Source organism: Takifugu rubripes, chromosome 1 (genome assembly GCF_901000725.2).
Source record: "Takifugu rubripes chromosome 1, fTakRub1.2, whole genome shotgun sequence".
NCBI lineage: Eukaryota > Metazoa > Chordata > Actinopteri > Tetraodontiformes > Tetraodontidae > Takifugu > Takifugu rubripes.
The window spans coordinates 13,196,338-13,204,910 of record NC_042285.1 but is presented as its reverse complement, the minus strand read 5'-3'; the positions used below and the strand labels follow the sequence as shown (position 1 = coordinate 13,204,910).

Genomic DNA, 8,573 nt, shown 5'->3' with positions numbered 1-8,573 from the left:
CTCATTTGGTGTTGGTGCAGTCCTTCTTCTCCATTTTCTTCCCAGATAGCCAGGTCAGAGGTCATTCCTGCCGAGGAACTTATCCACACCAGTAAACTATTCTGTCACGTTTTACGATGGGGGTCTACCACTTTCCGTCTGACTGTCTCCAACTGTCTAAGCAGTATTCATGTCAAGGAAGGGTCAACTGACTGCTTATCTTTATTCCTCTTACTAAACATTCTACTATTCCTAACTTCTAAAGTGCTTATAACAGAAAACAGAAACATATGGTACAACACATGATAATAAAATAAAGACAATTCTCTTCAAGATGTACCTAAATAACTAAACATATCCTGCCGGGGTAGGATTTTTCTTTGTTGGTAAGGACAAAGAACAGAGAACCTGCATCAACTACTGAGACCTGAATAAGCTCACCATAAATTGAAGTTTTCCTTTATTTGTCCCACATGGGGAAATTTACAAGCCAACAAAGATTAAAGTCCTGCAGCATCGTTGTTGGCAGGATTTGAACCTGCGCGGGGAAACCCCAATGGATTTCTAGTCCATCGCCTTAACCACTCGGCCACAACAACACACCGACAAAGAATTGCATCATCTGCATTACAGAAAGAGCTGAGTGACGTATGACTTAATTAAGCAACTTGTCTTTGTTTATCTAGAGTAGATCTTCATCTTTTTCCACTCAGCTGAAAGACTGAACTCCGACCAGGCCTGCTGATCCCCAGTCTTTACCTACCATATTTTCACGACTATAAGTCGCACCTAAAACTCTGAGATTTTCTCAAAAATTGACAGTGCGCCTTATAATATGGAGCGCCTTGTGTCTGGACTGAGTTCCAAAATCTGCTGTGCGCCTTTGGTGGGTGCACTACGGTAAACGCTCCGCCAATCGATTAGCGGCACACCTACATTTAAGGATCCCCTAAAATGGCACTGGTCAAGCGAGATGCGTATGAGGCTTACTTTAAACTGCGGGCCATCGAATATGCAGCTGAAAATGGCAATCGAGCAATCTTAGTGTTTTTGCTTTATGAGGAGGCGACAAGATAACCGCGCCCAGCCACATCTCTGAGGCAGCGGCCTCATGCCACCATATGCGGGTGGATTGTAGACGCATGGGCTATGATACTGTCTTCGTGTATTGTAAGAGCTTTCACAAAAGGCGGCACCAACGCTGAAGCGGAACCGGTCAGTGAGTCTGATTCAGATGATTAAGAAGAGGAATTTGGGATGTTGGACATTGAAATAGTGCAGCTGTTTAATTCAGATACAGAAGATGAAAACTTTGATGGTTTTGTGGCGGAAGAATGAATATTTTGTTCAATAAATGTGTCGAAACTCACTGTTTTACTTTCGTTGTAAATTTTACTGTATGTTTTAGCATGCGCCTAAAAATACGGTGCGCCTTGTGTATGTTTTGAATACAGAAATAGCACCCGTAACTGAGACTGCGCCTTTTAATACACTGCGCCTTATGGTCGTGAAAATATGGTAATTTAACTTTACTTTGTCATACCACCCAGGTTCCTGGAATCCCAAACCTGATGATCTTTCTCACAAGTTCCAGAGGACTTAAGAGGCAGCTAATAGACCCAGGTTCATCCTCCCTGCACCTTGCATTTTTGCCACACTTACCTGGGACATAGAATAGAAGTTGGAATAGCAGTAGAAGGACAGCTCGGTCCTAGTACCTGCCTGTCCAACTGTCTTTTCGTCTCTCCAGCCTTAAAGTCAGATGTGCTGCTATTGCCCCACTCCTCCGCGCTCTCCTGTCACCCTGGGGCTCAGCAGACACAGCATGCCTTTTGTCAATGGCTCTAGTGGACTGCCTTCACTGAGAATGTCCAGATTTGTCTGAATTTGCTAGTCTCTCTCCATTTAAATGTGCTTATGGCCATAAACCACCACCATTCCCAGCCCAAGAGAAAGAGGTTTCTTGCCCATCTGCCCAGGCCTTTCTCAGCTGCTTCCACAGGACATGGCTCCATGCTCACTCAGCCCTCTAATGTGCTGTGGAAAGTAATGCTGTCACCACCGACCTCCACCATACCTCTGCTCTTACCTGCCACGTGGGTCAACAAGTGAGGCTCTCCACCCGAGAGGGGGGGTCTAAAAATAGTATACCTTAGGTCACTGGGCTTTTCCACAACAGCTGAACCACAACAGTCGTCTGGTCCCTGTGACACCACCATCTCCCCTCAATGAATCCATCCTTGCAGTTCAATATTTAGGGTACATTACCTGATTCATTTTCATCAGCGTGGTAGATGTCTGCATTTAATACAAACTGAATGGATATCAGCTGCTGTAGCCCAATCATTCAGTGCATATAAAGTATACAAAATGGCGAAATGGTCAGTATGACGCTGGCCTCTGTGCTTCTGTACCGGTCAGACAGAGCTGTTTTTTTTTAAGACATGATGCTTGTAAAAAAAGATGGAAAGTTCAAGCTTTTTTATCAGGCTCATCAGCTTCCATCATTTCTTGTGTAGTTTTTGTGCTTCCCCCTCCTGCACAGGTCTCTGTATCCATCTACACTGGTATCACCGACTTCATAGCAATGCGCTGACCTGCTGACCTCAGACTCTACTGACCCACTCAACTCTTATACTGACAGTTAATGTACTAGCATGATCTATGCCTAGTTTATCTTCTACCTCTCTTCCCCGATTCTCCTCCTTCTCTTCCCAACTAGCTATCAGCAGAACACCCCCCCCCCCCCCCCCCCCATATGAGCTTGGTCCTGCTCAAGGTTTTTACCTTCCACTCTTGATTGTTGGGGGCCAGGTCTTGGGTTTCTGTAAAACATCTAGAGACCATTTTTATTGTAACAGATGCTGTTATAAATAAAGATTGATTCATTGATTGATTGATCATGGAGCGCAGCTTGGTGGAGTGCTGCAGTGATGACCTTCTCTCATCTCCTTAGAGCATCTCTGGAGTTCAGCCAGAGTGACTATTGTTAGCTGGTTTGTTCTGGTTGAAGAGTTCTGGTTGTTGGGAATGTCTTCCATTTGAGGATGATGGAGGTAACAGTGCTCTTGAGAACCTTCACATTAGCAGAAATGTTTTTGCAGTCTTCTCCTCTGACTCCTGGAGGCAGTATTTCTGACCTCATGGTTTGGCTTTTGCTCTGATATTGTCAGCTGTGAGACATTTTCATATAATTTGCAATCAACTTTGGTAGTGTGTAGATTGTTAAGAGAGTCCATTTTAAACTACTACTTTTTTAATGTCATTTTCTTTTGCAACATTTAAAGTCAAACAAGAGAAAATGTCCAGAAATCATCTGCTCTGAATTTTTAGCATAAAAGTTACAGCCCTAAAACATAGTCCACACCATTTTGAGTGTCCATTTTAAAGATTTAATGCACTCCTAAATTGCTTGCCCCAGTTGAGCAGACAGTAATGTGAAGTAGTACCACCTTAGCTGAGAGCTGGAATACTGACGCTGTGGGGTCCTTCTAACAGAGCTGAACCCTGATGGCTGAACTACAGAGAATAAGACAGACAATCAGAAGAGGCTTTGCTGACTTTATTAAGTTCAGGTTACATTTTAATCACCTTTAAAATGGAGGGGAAAAAGGTGTGAAGGCATATTGGCTGTGCTGTGGGTGCAGGCCTTTCACTAGACTGATTTTCATTTCATTACGTCTATACTTCACAAATGATCAAGTTTTTCCTTTCTTCTGCTCCCACGTTCAGACCTCCCCCTAAATCTACATATTTAGCCGCCACACTATCTGAGCCAGGTAAAAGAGTAGAGTGCTCCTTGCACAGCTGGTCCTCTGGGTTGAAGACAGTGCCTCACCTACTCTGCAGAAGAAAGGCTTAACACAGGATTCAACTACATTTGTTGAGAAGTCGCATATTTTGTTTAACTGTTTCATGGTAAAAAAAAGCATAAAATGACAAAACTGCATAGCCAAAGCAGTTACTGCCATTTTCTGTCTGACTTAATGATAATTCATCACTGAGACAGAGCAACAAATGATTGCAAACAGTTGTTTAATGCACTCATCGTAAAAACAGTAGTTTTCAGTTTTATATGGAAAATACACTTTCTTAAAAAATACAAATCTTTCATCAGAAACTGGATTTTCTCTATCTTTCACGGATTCCTTACTGAGTTCCCACATCCGTCACTGTTTCATTAAATAAGAGTAGAACCAAAAGGATTGAGCGCTCTCTGAGCTTTACCTCACAGCACCTCAGTCCAAATCAGTTTTTGTGGAGAATTTTAATGGGATTTGAACCTTACCCACCGTGCCGTGTCATATGAAGGCCATGAACCAATGGGCACTAATACCCCTAGAAAAGATGTAATCGTTTAAAAAAGAATGAGGGGGAAAAACATGCAGCTGATCTAAATTCCACTGCAGATTCAAGGTTTTCACTTGACAGCAGCTACTCAGATCTTTTAGGTTCCATTTTAATTCAATGGGACAAAGATGATCCCTGTGTTAATATGGTTTAGGAGAGCCAGCGCTTGAGAGGATTAGGAAGACAGACAGAGGAGGCAGTGTAATACTGAGAGGGGAGTGAGGGGCAGATGGAGGGAGGGGTGGAAACAGCTAAAGAAAAAACACCGTTTGCAAACACAAAACAGTCTGAAAGAGCTAAGTCAGTCAGCCCCACATAAACTCACACTCGCCCCACCAAGTGTGGGCAGATCTACAAGGGAGGCCCAGAGAAGACTCAGAAGACTCCAGGGCATGCAGCTGGATGCAGAAAGGAGTGTAGAAATAACAGCCAGTAATTACCTCTTCTTTTTTCTGTTGCAGGTATTTTTGGAAGCTCGCTTGGTGTCAAATGATATTTGGTTGTTGTGCAGGTGGAGCAGCGTTGGGATGAATCTTCCTTCCGTCGCCGTGTGAGTTTTCTCTTTCGGTGCCAAACCTCATTTGAATCATCTTAAAGGGATGTTTTCCATCTGTCTCCGCATATAATTTAGCGGCGCTCAGGACTGGATGGTTTCATGCTTGATTTGATCCTGTTACTTTCTTAACAAAGGGTTTAAAAAGAGATAAATAGATTTATTTTTATTTCTATAATCAGATCTCATCTTTATTTAACTGTCACTCTACGTAGATTTTGCATTCGTTTTGATCTGCCAAAGTGCTAATTAAATGTATGCTTGCAGAAGCTGGAATATAACCACCAACGACACAGCATGTCTGTGCACCCAGGGTGGATTCCTGCCTCTCGGTGACTCCTGCACCTCTCAGGACCGTGATCAGTAATAATCAGATCATTTTCACTCATTACTCATGTACTAATATGGACCAAAACAGGGGGTGAGTATCAAGGGTCTGATTGACATCTGTCAGGTCTTTTTATTGTTTAATCTCATCTTGAGGCATAAAGGGTTTCTAGCAATAAAGCATCCTGGGTCCATATTGCTCTGAAGGGTGAAAATGTATTCTTGAGAAACATCAGCGATGTCAAAAGTCACATCATTATGCTGACACTATATATATGCACACATCCAAGTTGTATTTAAAAAAATCAGTAAAGGCTGTTAAGACTTAAATACATTACTTTTTTCTTTTAAAGTTTAAACTTTTTCTACATACTTGTTCTGGTAGGATTCATTACTGTTTTTTAAGGGAAGGGCTGATTGAAGATGCACCACTGCAGGCAGACCAAAATTCACATGCCTTCCTCCTCCATTTTTACTGGAAATATTTTGTTGCGGTCCATAAAATTCCATAAATGTTAATTTTCTTTCTGAGATAAATGAACTCCACTTCAGTTCTTATTAAGATACATTAAGTGGTTTTTTGGGGGGGCGTTCTGTCTTCTTTTATGAATTGATCTTGCAGCTTGGGGGCATAAGTTTCTCAGTTATGGAGCTTCACTTTCTTTGCTGGTTTCTGAGTTTGTCTTCTGTTCATGGCCTGATGATCTGTTGGCTGATTTCCATATTCTGTCCAGATCTAAAAGTATAACAAGACCTTAGCTTGTTAGCAGATGTCCGTGTGCTTCTTTATCATTTCTATGCTCCACATACCTATTAGATGGTGATATTATGAACGGTTTGTGCAGCCTGGGTAGTGCCTAATAATGCTAATGTGTTATCAGCATGATTAATCAGGATGACATTATTAGTATTCCAGTCAATGTCATTGTTTATAACGTAGCACATTGCTAACTTGGCACAGGCAGTCCATCCAGCTGGTTTGTACGCTAACTCTTAAACTAATCTGAGAAAAGCCCCGAAGGAAGGCAGCAAGTTGATCCAAGAAAACGTGCTGTTTAAAAAGTCACATTGTGTTAACATTAAAGGTTAAAATATTTTCTGCAAAAAAAAGGTCAATTTTATGGATGCCACAATGAATATAATGCCTTCATCTACTAATAGAAGCAGGTTAATTGAGCTTTGCTGTGGAAGAACACCCCACCCCCCCCCACCCCCCTATTGATTTTATCCTTTGATTTGAAATTTACATCTATCAAAACAGGAAACTTCTTCTGGGAATAAAAATCACTGCAAATAAGTTTAGATATGTCCTTTGGCAGACTACTACATCCTGCCCTTTACACCTCTGGAACACAGGATAGCTGGTTTGAAGTTACAACAGAAAGAAAATTTTAAAGCTTCTGTCTGGTAGTCAAGGTTAATGTTGATGAAAGGTCACCTGACTCTGTCACCGCTGTCAGATCAGCTCATGCAGGGATTCTTTTTGCTCTGCAGAAAACAGAATAATTCCTTTTGACTTATTTCATTACACATAACTGAAGGTCCTTGCATCTGTAAGGTTGCCTCTCATCTCAAGGCAGCGGTGACAACAGCAGCAATGTGCTCCCAGTTAGCTGTCCCTCCCATCTTGCACAGACATATTTGAGACTGTTGGGTCTCAAGATGCCAATTTCGTTCAATGTAATGAACTTCTAGGTATCCTGGTTCAGTGGAATTGGGGAAACACAAGTCTTGTCCAGCCACTGTCTGGATATTTAATAATGGGGTCAGTTAGCATTAGTTAGCAATAGAGACAAAAACACAAAGGTAACAGTAATGGGAATATACAATAAACCTCCTATTTCATTCAAGCCTGCGGGTCCTACAGAGGCACTGGTTAAAACATCTTCTGCAGACACATACACATAGTATCTTTGGAGTGTTCAAGCACAAGAAATTACTCCATGTCTCTCTGTTAAAATCTTTTCAGCAGTCTCACAGGAGTCTGTTCATTCCACCTGCTAAAGCTGGCAGATCTCACCGATGAACTGGAGGTTAAGAGGCTCAAATCCAGTTTTCTCCTGCCGGCCCATTTGTAAACATTGCTGAAAGACCTGTGGAGCTCCACCTGTTACACGAAGTTGGGAGACAGGTGCTAACCTAGCTTTTCCTGCCACTAACTATTGCCACCATAGCAGACCTCCATGCTGCCCATGGCTGGAAAGCTGCCGATGGTGATGTAAGATGAACAAGCTGTGATGAGTCTCTGTCCAGGACAGCAGCTTTCAGCCAATTAAGCCAAAGCAAAGTATGCCCAGCGATCTCCTCTGAATCCATGCCAGGAAGATCCAACAGGCATTAACTATGATGTCAAAGGCAGAGAGCTGCCAAGCTGCTTGTTATCTGAGGCATGGCTCTATGAGAAGCATGATAGCAGGTGCTTGCACTTGCCTTGATTCAGTTGCTGGAGACACGTGGCACCTCACAAGAGACCCATTACTCGGCACCCGTTCCCCATCAGACTATCTTAAAAAGCCTGCTGGGAGCTGAGGAAATGGATCTCTGACCCAGTGTCACACTAACATGCCTCATTCTCACAGCCCTAGTGAGCGTTGCCCTGCTGTGACAATGCACGTTTCAGCCCCATGAAAGATTTTCAGCATACCTGCACGGACAACTTGAATCATTATCCTCGCCACAGCCTCAGCAAAACTCGATTTTCACAATGTGTCAGGAAAAAGTAGTAAAATCAGGAGTCTGCCAGCTGGATGTAGAAGCATATACTGATCTGTTTGAGGGGGGGGTACATCACAATAGGCAGCAGTGGATGATTGGAATTCAAGCAGAGTCCTGGATGTGGCTTGAAGTGATCGCACAAAATATTAAAAGCACCTGCATCAAGAGTTATGATGGCAATAATTCCTGATGACTGTTTCCTGCTGGGTGAAGCAACTTGGCAGCCTATAACAGATTCATTTTGCATAATGTCGGCAGTGCAGTTCAGTACTTTTATATGAAATAGTAACATATTTCAGGGATTCCAGTAGAGTAAGAATCAGACCAAACTTCCAAATGGGAGCATTTAATATCCATCAAAATGGAACTAAATGATAGGAGGGTGAAGCAACAACATTACATGACCCATTTTCTGGAAGAATTCCTTTCACCAGTAGCAACTGTAGCCATAAAGCAGCCTGTATCTGGTCTTTTGGCAACAACATTGTGTGTATTTTAATAAATTATTTGTATTTCTAACCATGACAAATGCGAAAGTGTGAGTGACAAACATGACTGGAGTCCTTGTGAAATCAGCCAAAGGAAAAAGAAACATAAGCCCTTCCCTTTGGGGTCCGAGTGTTAGCTGAATGTTAAGGAAATGCATCAA

At 42.4% G+C, this 8,573-nt stretch overlaps 1 non-coding gene across 1 annotated transcript; it reads right to left on the bottom strand.

Moving 5' to 3' along the window:
- Positions 1-496: 496 nt before the first annotated feature.
- On the bottom strand, positions 497-578 carry trnas-aga (transfer RNA serine (anticodon AGA)). Its single transcript has one exon. It is a non-coding gene; the product is annotated as a tRNA-Ser (tRNA).
- Positions 579-8,573: the final 7,995 nt, after the last annotated feature.